Raw genomic sequence first — 14,650 nt, 5'->3', positions numbered from 1 at the left:
AGTGCCTTCGTGAGCGGTGCAAGCCTTGTGCTAAGGCTTTATTGATGATTTGCGTACCCCCAGGCCTCGGCTTTACCCCCTTTTCTCTCTCTCTCTGACGACCTCCAGAATGGGGACCTCTTGCCATTCGACCGCTCTACATGCAACACTCCACTCAAGCCGGCCCCTAGATTAAGGTAAGATCCGATCCGGACGGAGTTCTAGAGGCGCCCTAGACTTCAGTCCTCTCCGGGTCCCGGGGACCCCCGGCCCAGGGCCACTCTGTAGGCAACGGTGGGGGACGCTCCACCTCGACACAGAGCTCTCTTCTCATAACTCCTATTGCGACTGCGGGTGACGACTCGAGTTCCCAATAGGAGCTTCTACTTACATTTCAATTATGGGGTCTGGCCAATCTGTCCCAAAAGATTCCCCTCTGGCCTGTGTTCTCAAAAATCTCAAACCACTCTCACTCACTGAACTCAAAGCTAACCGCTTAAAACAACTCTGTACACAAATTTGGCCTCAATAGCAATTAGACAATCAAGACCGCTGGCCTGAGGTTGGCACATTTGACTTGAACATTATCCAAAATCTCACTGACTTCCTTAAACGGAATGGCAAGTGGTCGGAGATCCCCTATGCCCAAGCCTTTTGGGCCCTTCGGAACAGGCCCTCCCTCTGCCAGGCCTGCTCCACCCACGAGGTCCTTCTATGCACCTTGCCTCCCAAGCAAAAGGGCTCTTCTTTCTCAACTAACCACAAACTGCAATCTTCTGCACCCCCAGAGTTCGACCCCGCTGACGAGCCCCCTCCCTACCCGCCACCCCGCCGCCCCTCTCCTTCCCCTTCATCCAACTCTCCTACTGGCACTGAAACCTCTCCTGACTCCCCCTCAGCCCCGCTACCCCATCTCCCCAACTCCCCCTCTCCCCCTCCTTCCCCGCCTGCCACGCGGTCACGTACCAGCACATGTTTCCCCTGAGAGAGGTGACAGGACCAGAGGGCCCCACCCGAGTCCATGTGCCATTTTCATTGTCAGATGTGAGCCAGATAAAAAATATGTATATACTCATATCCATGTCAATTATGATAGAGTCAGGGAAGTCACCCAAGAGGCAGACAAAAATCCAGCCTTATTCTTGGCACGCCTCACAGAGGCAATCCAAAAGTATACAAACCTAGATATCACTACCCCTGCTGGGTTACTCTACCTTCATGTTCAGTTCATCAGCCAATCTGCCCCTGACATCAGATGCAAGCTTTGCCAACTAAAAAAGGGCCCTGAGACCCCCCAGAGAGACCTTCTAGAAGTAGCCTTCAAGGTGTTCAATAATAGAGAGGAAGAGGCTAAGAGAGAAAAAGAACGTGAGAAAAAAGCTAAATATGCCCTTTTGGCAGCAGCAATTAAAGAAAGAGATCAGCCTGGCCCAAGTCATCCCAAAACGGGTCTCAAGACTCGCCCTGGACCCTGCTTCCGATGCAACCAGTCAGGACACTGGGCAAAGGCATGCCCAAACCCGCGGCCCCCACAAAAGCATGCCCAACCTGTGGCCAGTGGGGACACTGGAAGATGGACTGTCCCCGGGGGTGCCCTGGCACCCCTGGGGAGGTCCCCACCTCCCAGACCTGGAGAGTGGAATGTCCACAGGGACGCCCTGGCGCATCTGAGGAGATCCCCACTTCTCCCTGAAACCCCAGCCCAACTCTACAAGAATTGTTCCAATGATGGGGCCCGGGTTCCAGCCCCCCGGCCCATGTCCTGAACACGGGCTCGGAACTTAGGGTAGACGGGGTAGTGGCCGGGAAAAAGACCTCTTTTATAATAGACACTGGAGCCACTTTCTCTCTCTTAACTTCCTACTCTGGCCCAACTCAAGACTCAGAAATCACAATCAAGGGGGTCTCTAGAGTTCCCCTAAGGCCAAAAATCAGTCCTCTATTACTCTTTCAATTTGAAAAATCAACCCTTATACACTAATTCCTCATAATGCCTCAGTGCCCAATGGCACTTCTAGGGAGAGCTTTGTTATCCAAATTAAGAGTCTTTATTACCATACCCCCCCCTCGATACAGTCTCTATATTCTGCATGCAAATGGCACCTGGACAGTCCCTATCCCTCACCCCTGACCTTCCCTTAGATCTACCTGCCTTAGACCCCCAAGTCTGGGACACTGATCACCCATCAATCGCCAAACATCATCCCCCAGTCCACATTATCCTAAAAGACCCCTTGACTATAATCACCCAACAACAGTATCCTCTCACCCCAGAGGCCCACAAGGACTTAAGCCTATCATAGACCATCTTCTTCAAGCCTCTATCCTAATTCCTACCCATTCACCACACAACACCCCTATTCTGACAGTAAGAAAGGGGCCAAACTCTTGGAGACTGGTCCAGGACCTGAGAAAAATCAATGAGGCTATTATGCCGACATTCCCAGTAGTCCCTAAGCCTTACACCCTTCTGTCTACCATACCCCCGACTGCAACCCACTTCACAGTATTAGATCTCAAAGACGCTTTTTTCACCATCCCCCTCCACCCCCTCGCCCAACCTCTTTTCGCCTTCACCTGGCAAGACCCCGAGACTCACGTTTCCCAACAGCTAACATGGACAGTTCTCCCCCAGGGGTTTAGAGACAGTCCCCACTTTTTTAGACAGGCTTTACAAAAAGACCTACAGACTCTCAACCTAGCCCCGAGTCATCTCCTCCAATATGTAGATGACCTCCTCCTTTGTAGCTCAATCCGAAAACTCTGCCTCCAACATACTGCCAAACTCCTTGGGGTCCTGAGATCCTGGGGTTATCGGATATCCCAATCTAAGGCCCAAATAGTCCAGACAAAAGTCACCTACCTGAGACTTTCCATATCCCATCAACAAAGAACTATTCCCCCAGATAAAATCCAGGCCTTAATTAACTATCCACTTCCAAAAACAAAAAGGGAACTCCTGTCTATCCTCGGCCTCCTAAATTTTTTCCGTTATCTGGATCCCCAACTTCTCCCTCATTGCAAAGCCGCTCTATGATGCAACTAAAGGATGTCTGGATGAGCCCCTCTTTAATCCTTCCTCGCTGGCCAATCCTCTTCGCCAACTCACCCAGAGCCTCCTCCAAGTGCCAACTCTCCACCTGCCAGATCACACCAGACCATTCTTTCTCTTTGCACATTCCAACCAAGGACAGGCCCTGGGGCTTCTATGTCAGCAGGCTGGAGACACCTGGGCTCCCATAGCCTATCTATCAAAACAGCTGGACATGGTGACCAAGGGGTGGCCTCCCTGCATACAGGCCATGGCTGCTATCGCAGCCCTCGTACCCGAAGCAAATAAACTCTCTAGACATGCCCCTTTAACAGTCTGTTCTCCACACACCTTCTGAGACTTGCTGTCACATCGGGCTTTCCTCTCCCTTCCCCCTTCCAGGGTACAGGTCCTACATGCCTTTCTCCTCGACCCTCAGCTCTCATTCTCCCCCTGCTCTCCCCTTAACCCCGCCAGCTTATTACCCATGTCCTCTACAACAGACTCCCTCTTACACAGCTGCAGCCTAACAGTAAAACTTACCCAAAACCCCTTCCAACATGTAACAGATCAGCCCATCCTAGACCCAGACACCCCACACTGGTTTGTTGATGGCAGCTCTCAAAAATCCCCACCGTTTGCTGCAGGATATGCCATCATCCAGGGGGACCTTCGTCACAATCATAAAACCCAGACAATTGAAGCTTCACCGCTGCCACCTCACACCACCTCCCAACAGGCAGAACTGATAGCTCTCACCAGAGCTTTAACTCTGGCTAAAAATCTGAGGGTTAACATCCACACAGACTCCAAATATGCCTATAACATACTTCACTCAAACATCCTAATATGGAGAAAAAGAGGTTTCCTAACCCAAAAGGGATCCCCTATTATTAATTCAGACTTGATTCACAAACTTCTAGAGGCAGCACTCTTACCAAACAAAGTCGCAGTCCTCCACTGTAGGGGACATCAAAAGGGAAGACTCATATCAGCCTACAACAATGCTGCAGACCAGAAGGCAAAGGAGATAGCCCTGTCCCATCCTTCCCTCCAGTGCCCTGTCATTTTAGCTCTGACTCCACCCGACCCTCCCACCACCAGAGAAATCCTCTCTTATCTACACTCACTTTTTCATCCCTCATCCAAGACACTCCAACACTTCCTCCGTAACCACTTCCCCATATCCAATGCTGACCAACAATATTTAGATAACCTTACCCGGTCCTGTCAAACATGTCAACGTACTAACCCCAATTCCAACCTTAAACCGACATCCTTTCCAACCCATCAAATGCGAGGCAGCCTCCCAGCACAGGATTGGCAGATAGACTTTACTCATATGCCCCGGGTCTGGAGAGTCAGATACCTACTAGTCCTTGTAGACACCTTTTCAGGATGGGTAGAAGCATTTCCCACTACAAATAAAAGAGCCCACACAGTGGCCCAAATCCTCCTCACAGAAATTATCCCCAGGTTTGGGCTGCCTTCATCCCTACAGTCTGATAATGGCCCAGAATTTACATCCAAAGTCACCCAACAACTTGTCCATTTTTTACAAATACCCTGGAAATTTCATATTCCATACCATCCCCAGTCCTCAGGAAAGGTAAAAAGGATGAACAGAATAATCAAAGAAACCCTTACCAAATTAACCCTCGAGGTATATCTAGATTGGACTAAACTTTTACCAATTGTTCTCCTCAGAATACGGGTTTTGCCCAGAAAGCCCCTGGGGCTGAGCCCCTTTGAGGTAATGTATGGAAGGCCCATTCTCCCTCCTGGACTCCCCTCTGAACCTTCTCCCATACCAAACTTCCTACACTCCCCTCTGCTGGCGCAACTCCGCAATGCCCTCTGGAGATATGTCAACCACAATCTGCCTGCCCCTGACCCCCAAGCCTCCCTGCCCCCTTTACAAACTGGGGACATGGTCTGTCTGTCTGATAATCCCCAGGGTGACCTAACCCCAAAGTGGCAGGGACCATTCAAAGTCATCCTCCTTATCCATTCATCTGCTGATGGGCATCTAGGTTGCTTCCATGTCGTGGCTATTATAAACAGTGCTGCGATGAACATTGGGGTGCACGTGTCTCTTTCAGATCTGGATTCCTCAGTGTGTATGCCCAGAAGTGGGATTGCTGGGTCATATGGCAGTTCTATTTCCAGTTTTTTAAGAAATCTCCACACTGTTTTCCATAATGGCTGTATTAGTTTGCATTCCCACCAACAGTGTAAGAGGGTTCCCTTTTCTCCACACCCTCTCCAGCATTTATTGCTTGTAGACTTTTGGATAGAAGCCATCCTGACTGGAGTGTAATGGTACCTCATTGTGGTTTTGATTTGCATTTCTCTGATAATGAGTGATGTGGAGCATCTTTTCATGTGTTTGTTAGCCATCTGTATGTCTTCTTTGGAGAAATGTCTGTTTAGTTCTTTGGCCCATTTTTTGATTGGGTCATTTATTTTTCTGGAATTGAGCTTTAGGAGTTGCTTGTATATTTTTGAGATTAATCCTTTGTCTGTTTCTTCATTTGCTATTATTTTCTCCCAATCTGAGGGCTGTCTTTTCACCTTACTTATAGTTTCCTTTGTAGTGCAGAAGCTTTTAAGTTTCATTAGGTTCCATTTGTTTAGTTTTGCTTTTATTTCCAATATTCTGGGAGGTGGGTCATAGAAGATCTTGCTGTGATTTATGTCAGAGAGTGTTTTGCCTATGTTCTCCTCTAGGAGTTTTATAGTTTCTGGTCTTACATTTAGATCTTTAATCCATTTTGAGTTTATTTTTGTGTATGGTGTTAGAAAGTGTTCTAGTTTCATTCTTTTACAAGTGGTTGACCAGTTTTCCCAGCACCACTTGTTAAAGAGATTGTCTTTTTTCCATTGTATATCCTTGCCTCCATTGTCAAAGATAAGGTGTCCATAGGTTCGTGGATTTATCTCTGGGCTTTCTATTCTGTTCCATTGATCTATATTTCTGTCTTTGTGCCAGTACCATACTGTCTTGATGACTGTGGCTTTGTGGTACATATGCACCATGGAATATTACTCAGCTGTTAAAAAGAATTCATTTGAATCAGTTCTAATGAGATGGATGAAACTGGAGCCCATTATACAGAGTGAGGTGAGTCAGAAAGATAAAGAACATTACAGTATACTAACAGATATATACGGAATTTAGAAAGATGGTAACGATGGCCCTATATGCAGGGCAGAAGAAGAGACGCAGAAGTACAGAACAGACTTTTGAACTCTGTGGGAGAAGGGGAGGGTGGGATGTTTCGAAAGAACAGCATGTATATTATCTGTGGTGAAACAGACCACCAGCCCAGGTGGGAGGCATAAGTCAAGTGCTCGGGCCTGTTGGGCTGGGAAGATCCAGAGGAATCGGGTGGAGAGGGAGGTGGGATGGGAGACCGGGATGGGGAATTCGTGTAACTCTATGGCTGATTCATATCAATGTATGACAAAACCCACTGAAAAATAAAAATAAAAAAAAAACAAAGTCATCCTCCTTACCCCAACTGCAGTTAAACTCGAAAAGGTCACTTCCCGGGTACACCTCTCTCGTCTAAAACGGGTCACCTCCAATCCTTCGCTGCCCTCCTTAAATGACACCTATCAGGTCTCCCTCACAGGACCCACCTCCTTGAAATTCACCCGGCGACAACCCCTGCCAACTATCGGAAAGGACACTGAATGACCTGGACTCTCTTCAACCTACAACTGTTCCTGACCCAACTACTGCAAGACCTCTGGATCAGCGCCCCAACAGGAACTTCCTTCAAAGACCTGACGACTACACTGGTGTCTCAACTGTGGCTCCAGGGAACCTTCTACAACCTGACTCCAGACGAAATTGATTTCTTCACTCTCACTCTCTACATCATTCTACATCCTAATGAGCACTGTTCCTCCTCAGATTCAAACCACCACCAACTTAGGGCCTTCTGCCCCTCACCCTGACTGACCTCTCCCTGTCTCTCTAACCATAACTGCACTCCTAATCTTAATCCTTGCTGTAGGCCTAGTAACTCTCTCCCCTCAGGACCTTCTCACTGCAAAAAAGAGAGAGAGACCTGCCTTTTCCTAAGAGAAGACTGCTGCTATTTGGTTAATAAAACGGGCATAGTCCAGGGCCGAGTCAAAAAACTTAGAGACAGAATTGAACGCCACAGAAAAGAGTTACAAAACCTTTACCCTCCCCAAAACCTGTTCCAACAGATACTCCCTTGGTTGCTCCCTTTCCTGGGACCATTGGTACCTATCATTCTATTCCTCTTATTTAGACCCTGTCTCTTTAATCTCTTTCAAAGGTTTCTCCAAGAACGAATTCGGGCCATTTCTGGAGATCAGGTCAAGACCATTCTTCTTCTCGAGAGCCTCACCTCAAGCTCAAAAAAAGGAGACTGTGGGCCCTAGGACGACCCTCCATTCCAGACCCAAAAACCGTCGCCCCTGTCCAGCAGGAAGTAGCCAGAGAGATACGGCGCCCTTTCCCCCCTTTTTTTTATGATTTCAGGGTCTGGAATGAAGGAGTCTTTTGGGCCTAGAAAACAGAACTACAGTCTCAAAGGCCTCTTGCTGAATCATCTAACTTCGGAGAAAACAAAGCATAACTTTAGTTCCATCCTGATGCTCCAGGCCAGTTGCATCTATCTGGGACTTATCACCCCCTGTTCAGAAACCTACCACCCCCTACACCCGCCCAGAAGACTTATCACCCCCTGCCCAACCACAAGTGTCATCTCAACAAAAGAATACTCAAAATATCCCACTTGATTGACGTTTCCCTTATCGTTTCCACAAACCTCCCTATAAGTATGAAGCCTCCCTGATCCCTTTCGGCGCTCAGCCTGGTCGTTGTGGCCGACTGTCGCCCCTCCTTGCCTGAATAAAGGTAACCTACTTCTGTTGAGGTCATCTTTCCTTTTCTGCCTCGCCGGAACTATGCCTTACAGGCCTTCCCAGAGGGATTCAAGAGATTGGCTCCCAGCTCCCAATGCTTTTATCAGGACCTCGGTTCCTGGCTCAAGTAGAGACTTGCTTGACTCAGAGGCTGGGTCAGGAGTCACCTCCTGGATTTCCATTAATGCCTATTGAAAAGCTGAGAGCTGAGTTACATAATTAGTTAATTCTAAGGCTTCAGGGTCTATAACAATGCTTGTGCATAAGAAAGGCCTTCCATAAATACATTCAAAGGGGGACAATCCCTCCATTTTTGGGGGCAGTGCAAGCCCTCATTTATTATTTGTAAATCTTGAACTAGTCTCCATTTATCATTTGATTTCTTTATACCTAAATAGAAGTTTTCATGGATTACTACAGGGAATTAATAGCCCCTGCCCCTTTAAATTCTCAATGATGGGTTTTAACCTGTCCTTAACCTCAGGTTTCAGTGGATATTGCTTCTTTTGTGGAAATAAGTGTGGCTCTTTGAGCTTGACAACTACAAGAATAGCATCTTGTACTCAACACACAGATTTTCCATCAGCCCACACTCTAGGATTTACAATTTTTTCAATTAAAGGGAGAGGGAGGGTGGGCTCCATATTCATGAAAACAGAGGCATGGACCTTGCTCAGTATATCCCTCCCCAAAAGGGGTGAGGGAGACTCTGGCACAATTAGAAATGTGTGAAAATAGCACAGAGTCCCAGTTACAGCTTAAAGAACAACTGAAGTAATACCTTTCAGCTCATCGAGACAGCTCACTATGGAAGCGGATCGGGAAGAAAGTGGGTCAGGGACTTCAGTAAACACAGAGTAAGTTGCCCCAATATCTAAAAGGAAATCAACCGTTTGCCACCCCCACCCAGTTATTAATAACTGGGGTTTCTCAGGTGTAATTAAGGTGCGAACTTGTGTGGGGACCCCCAGGCACCTTCAATCCTGATTGTCTTGAGAGTCTGACCCCTGAAACCTACGCCTCTGGGGGCAGTCTCTCCTCCAGTGTGGTCCCTTGCAGACTAGACATGGAGCCAGGGGTGGCTTAGATGCTTGAGGGCAATCCTGCTCGAGGTACCCCTCTTTTCACAGTAACAGCAAGCCCATCCTTTTTTACCTGGATCCCACTGGGCATTTTTCTCAGGCTGTTTAAGAACAATTCTGATGGCCATTACGAGGGCTTCCGCCTGTTCCTTTGTCTTCTTCTGCCTTTCTTTCTTTTCCTCATATTCCCTACCATAATAGACTGTTTGAGCCAGTTGCAACAGATTATCTAAAGGCTGATTTGGCCCATATGCCTGTTTTAATAGCTTAAAACGGATATCTGGAGCCGACTGAGTGAGAAATCTATCTTTTAAGATCACTCTTCCCTCTTCACTTTCAGGATCAATCTCAGTGAATCTGTGAAGGGCTTTTCTCAGTCTATCTAGGAATTTACTAGGAACTTTCTTCTCCTCCTGTTCTATGTTTGCCAATTTGGCATAGTTTAAAGTCTTAGCATGCACTTGCTAAGAATACATCCTTCAAGAATACATCTGACAAAATGACTCTGAACCCATCTTCCTTTAGCTGTATTATAGTCCCAGTCTGGTTCTACAGTTGGGGCCGCCTGATTCCCAAAGGGGAATTCCCATATGCTACTTCTATCTATTTCCCTTGTTTTCCACAGAACCGGCCTAATTGTGAAACAGTAATAATTTGAGATCCTTCAACCAGCCACCGTTAGCCGTCCTCCAATAGATACCGTGGCCAGGCAGTATCACATAGGAAGATCAGGCGTGTCTTCTTTAAGCTCTGGGGATCAAATCTATCCCAGTTTTTCAGGATATAGTTCAAAGGAGTGAGGCTGGAATTGTTAGCTCCCATCTGTAAGAGGAAAAAAGCGACAAGCGCCATCTTTCTACCGGAGGCGTCCCTCCCTGCTCTAGATGGGGGTGTAGGCAGATTTTACACCGAAGCTTTCCTTCCCTGGTCGGACTTAGTCTGCCCCTTACCAACACAGGCGCCGTACTTGTCCCTCCTGGTTCTACCACTGAGACGGGATGGAGATGCACCAGGGGCAGACCTGATGGCATATCTGACTGACATCCAGTTCCTCACCTTTAAAGCCTTGCTTGCCTCTGATGCCACCCGGGGTGCAATCAGAGTAACCTTCCGGAATGCCTCCCAAGCTAAGACCACTGGGGGAAACACTCGTCACCTGAGTGCCTGTGCACAATCCCAAGTATATTCCTGACCGCAGTAAGACTGGTACGAACATAAAACTAAGATGTTCCTTCCAAGCATCACCACACCAGTATAAGCGATAGCAAAAGAGATGGTGAAGGGCTGGCCAGTGAGGAAAAAGTGATTTTTGTCCTTGAGTTATTAGGGTCAGTCCTTCCAGTTCATTCCCTCAGATGCCACAGAAAGAATATCAAGGAGTTGGAACAAAAGTCACTGGAAAGCCTCCTCTGGTCCACTAAGAGCTAGCTTTACAGAAGGAAGAACGTCATTGTACTTCCAATCTGAGTAACCTTTAACCTCAGAGATGCTCTTGGAGCTAGAGCTCCGTCTAGCTTCCAAACTTTCGACTCCTAGCGAGGCTAGGTGCTTCCTGACTACCAATCCAAGTTTGGGACCTAAGTAACAGTACACAGTAACAGCATAGATCACAAGTCCCTTGAAAGTCTATGATCCGACAGATAGGTTAGCAGTTCGAATTCCCAAGAAGTTATGAAACGGTCAAAGAGACCGGAAAGTTTGATGCAGAAGGGAGACCTTGGTCCACACACTTTGCTCATTTCCCGTCGGTCCCCGAAGGAGGCATTGAGTGTCTCTTGGCATTGGCAGGTCGGTATAAACCCACGACAGGTTCCTGCCATAAGCCGTATGAGGTCACCACGGAACTGCAGAGCAGGGCTCCTCACTTGCTTGACGCAGGGCATGTCATTCATTCACACAAGCACGCTGTAGAGTCAGTAATGTACAGCAGAAAACGTGTTCACTAGGAGAACAAAGAACCAGAGCTCCAAGCATCCTTACCTTGCCCTGAAGGATCCCGGATGAGCCCCCAAGATGAAAGGTTGTTGCTGAACCGCAAAAGATGCCAGGATTCTTGGCCTCCAGAGGAGAATTCAATCTGGGGCCAGAGACGAGGCTTGATCCCTCAGAGCTTTTGTGTCATAAAGTTTTATTAAATTATAAAAGGGATAGAGAACGCTTCTGACATAGACATCAGAAGGGGGCAGAATGAGTGCCCCCTTGCTAGTGTTAGCAATGGAGCTATATACTTTTTAATTACTTATTACAGTGAATCAAAAGAACGTCTGGAGGTTGTAAAGACCTTACTAGACCCACGCTCATAATTTAGATTTTACGATGACAGGATTCGCCAGAAGGTTTTTTCCAGAAACTGTCCTCAAGCAGGATACATTATTTTTACATAATCCTAAGGAATGTAGATGGGAAAAAAAAGTTTGTCCTTTCCTCCTCCTTGAGAATTCTAGATCCCTCTCTCCTTGGGGACCCCCGGACTTCTTATCAATCTGCCTAGGAATTGACTCTCTCACTACCTATTTGCCCTTTGTCATCCAGAACAGAACTCTTTGATACCACCATTACCCTATGGCTTCGTTCACATCTTCCTTCTCCATTGTGTCCACCATTTGCAGATGTCCCAGAGTAGAAGTACCCTGGAAGGAGGGGAAACTGAGAAGATCAGGGACTGCCTCTCTTCTCCAGTACTCACTCACAGAGTGCCATGCCCAGAAAGAAGATAACTTCTCCCAGCTCACACGGGGTGCCCAGGGGACTTTCCTGAGATAAAAGAAGGCCACAAGAATAAAAAGTCCCGCAATGTGCCTGAAGCAACTAAGTTATCTGGAATAGGAAGTGGCACACTCCATGCCAAAGGCCATTGTCCAAAGCAATAGATATCTTGGATAAGAGAATTTATGATAGTTCCAAGACACAAACAAAATGTTAGAGCAGCCAGTTTCACACTGAGAATGAGGGAAAGAGACAGCCAAGAAGAGCACCCCTACTGCACCAGGGCTAACTCTGGGTGTTGGAAAGGCTGTGCAATTGTGCTAAGCTGCACCCCCTCATGAGTGGTCACAGCGGATGGAGGCAAACTTGAAAGCAACCCCAAGCCTCACACAGACCCATCAACACACAGGTCAGAATGCACTGGCACAAGAGGCTTGCGCACAGCCTATGACTATATACCATCTGAACAAAGAGCTGCTCTGCCCCAGGGATGACTCCTAGGAAGCCAAGCTTACATATTATTTACAAACACAGCCATTCCCTTCCCTGCAGACAGAAGACTGTGTGTGTGTCCAAGCTGTGTCCTCTCAGGAGCCACTGGAGAAGGAAACTCCAAGCTACTGGTTCTAATCCAAACATGGGGCAAAACAAACAAAAAAACAGCATAAATTCCCTCAATTGGATAGCAGCAAACCTTACACACTAGTAAAGGCTCCAAATCCAACTGGCTAAGGGACATTGACCAATATACTGAACTCTGGGTAGTCAAACTAAAAGATAAAAACAAGGGGGCAAGTCTGAGCATAGCCATCAGAGGCTGTGTACTGTGTGGGACTTCGGCTGAGTCATCATAGTCAAGCAAATAACACAGTAGGCAGGGTAGGGCAGGATCTAGAGCAGTTACTGTCATTCCATGACAGGAAGATCACTGAAGCTGATGGGGGGATGGACTGGAAATAACACAAGAATGACAGCAAGGAGACCAACTTTTTCATTTCTGATTGATGACCCCAATAAAGGCAATGGCAGTGGGAGAAGAGAAACCATTATAAAGACAAAAAACATTGACCAACTGGGTAACGGGGGTGGAGCGATAGGTTAAGAGAGAAGAAAGTACTGAGAAAGAATTCCAGAGAGCTAACAAGTGGATCAGCTTGTCTGCTCTAATTGCTTCTGGGATGGGAGATATTTATTGAAGTCAGGATATGTTTAGTCTGATATACTTCTGGGACCTTCCAATGAAAATGCATGAAATATGTATGTGTACAAGAGTCTAAAAATCATGGGATTAAGGTTATAAAAGAGTTATAAAGACATAGGTGTTAATGGAAAGTGGGTGGATCATACAAAAAGAACATTTTGATAAAAAGGAAAAAAATAAGACTTGTATCTTGGGCAACTGAAGTCTGGAAATATAGGGGGGATAACAAGAGTTGGGGAAAAAAATCATGAGCTCTGTCTTATCCTAGCTGAATCTGAATACATCATGGGGAAGAGCTAGTCAGTAGGCAGTTAGACTTGTCCGAAAATGAGGCCCTGTGATCAAGCAAGAAGTGAGGAGGCAGATGGGATCTAAGGAACAGGCTGGTGGCCTTCACTACCAATCTTGCCACTGCCCATTTCTACCCCAGGAATGTCAGAAGGTCTCCAATCCTGCTTTTCTTCACATGACAAAGGAAGGTGCTAAATGTATGATCTTTACATTTCTGTTCAGCTGTAAAACTCTAATCCTCAAATTTCACCTACCACTCATGACCCTTGTGCTCCCAAATGTTGACACATTTTATCTATTTTGATTATGCTGTCTCTTAAGTCTGAACTATGCTTCCCTGATCTTCTACCACCAGTCCCTCTGTCCCTCATCTTGTACCACTTATAACACTTTTGGTTCCAAGTACAAGAATCTTAATTTGAACTAGCCTAAATGGTTAAGTTGGCTTAAAGCTCAACATTCAGAAAACTAAGATCATGGCATCTGGTCCCATCACCTCATGGGAAATAGATGGGGAGACAGTGGAAACAGTGTCAGACTTTATTTTTGGGGGCTCCAAAATCACTGCAGATGGTGGCTGCAGCCATGAAATTAAAAGATACTTACTCCTTGGAAGGAAATTTATGACCAATCTAGATAGCATATTAAAAAACAGAGACATTACTTTGCCAACAAAGGTCCGTCTGATCAAGGCTATGGTCTTTCCAGTGGTCATGTATGGATGTGAGAGTTGGACTGTGAAGAAAGCTGAGCACCAAAAACTTGATATTTTTGAACTACGATGTTGGAGAATACCCGAGAGTCCCTTGGACTGCAAGGAGATCCAACCAGTCCATCCTAAAGGAGATTAGTCCTGGGTGTTCATTGGAAGGACTGATGCTGAAGCTGAAACTCCAATACTTTGGAGTTGACTCTTTGGAAAAGACCCTGATGCTGGGAGGGATTGGGGGCAGGAGGAGAAGGGGATGACAGAGGATGACATGGCTGGATGGCATCACCGACTTGATGGACATGGGTTTGAGTAAACTCTGGGATTTGGTGATGGACAGGGAGGCCTGGCGTGCTGCAATTCATGGGGTCGCAAAGAGTCGGACACGACTGAGCGACTGAACTGAACTAAACTGAACTTTATTGGGAGACCTGAAATCATGGAGAAGAAACTTAAAGTATAAATAAGTTACCCACAGTCCCCTTTAGAGATAATTGAAGAGTATGTGCCCTTTCTGTTTTCAAGAAAGGGGAGGGATGACTGGTTTTTGGTTACTGATTATCTCGGCTCCAGTTTTAATGGCCGCAAAGTCTACTGTAAAACATCAAAGTTTTTGAGGGAAAGAATGAAGAGGGTTTCTGGGGAGGCAGGCTGTGTTAGAGGATCTTGGGAAGACTGAGGGGAATTCACCCAAGTGATGGCTTTGTGAGGTCTTATACCTGTACCAGCCCTTCCCTGCCTGG

This window comes from Muntiacus reevesi, chromosome 7 (assembly GCF_963930625.1).
Source record: "Muntiacus reevesi chromosome 7, mMunRee1.1, whole genome shotgun sequence".
Taxonomy (NCBI): Eukaryota; Metazoa; Chordata; class Mammalia; order Artiodactyla; family Cervidae; genus Muntiacus; species Muntiacus reevesi.
This window is presented reverse-complemented; position numbering follows the sequence as displayed.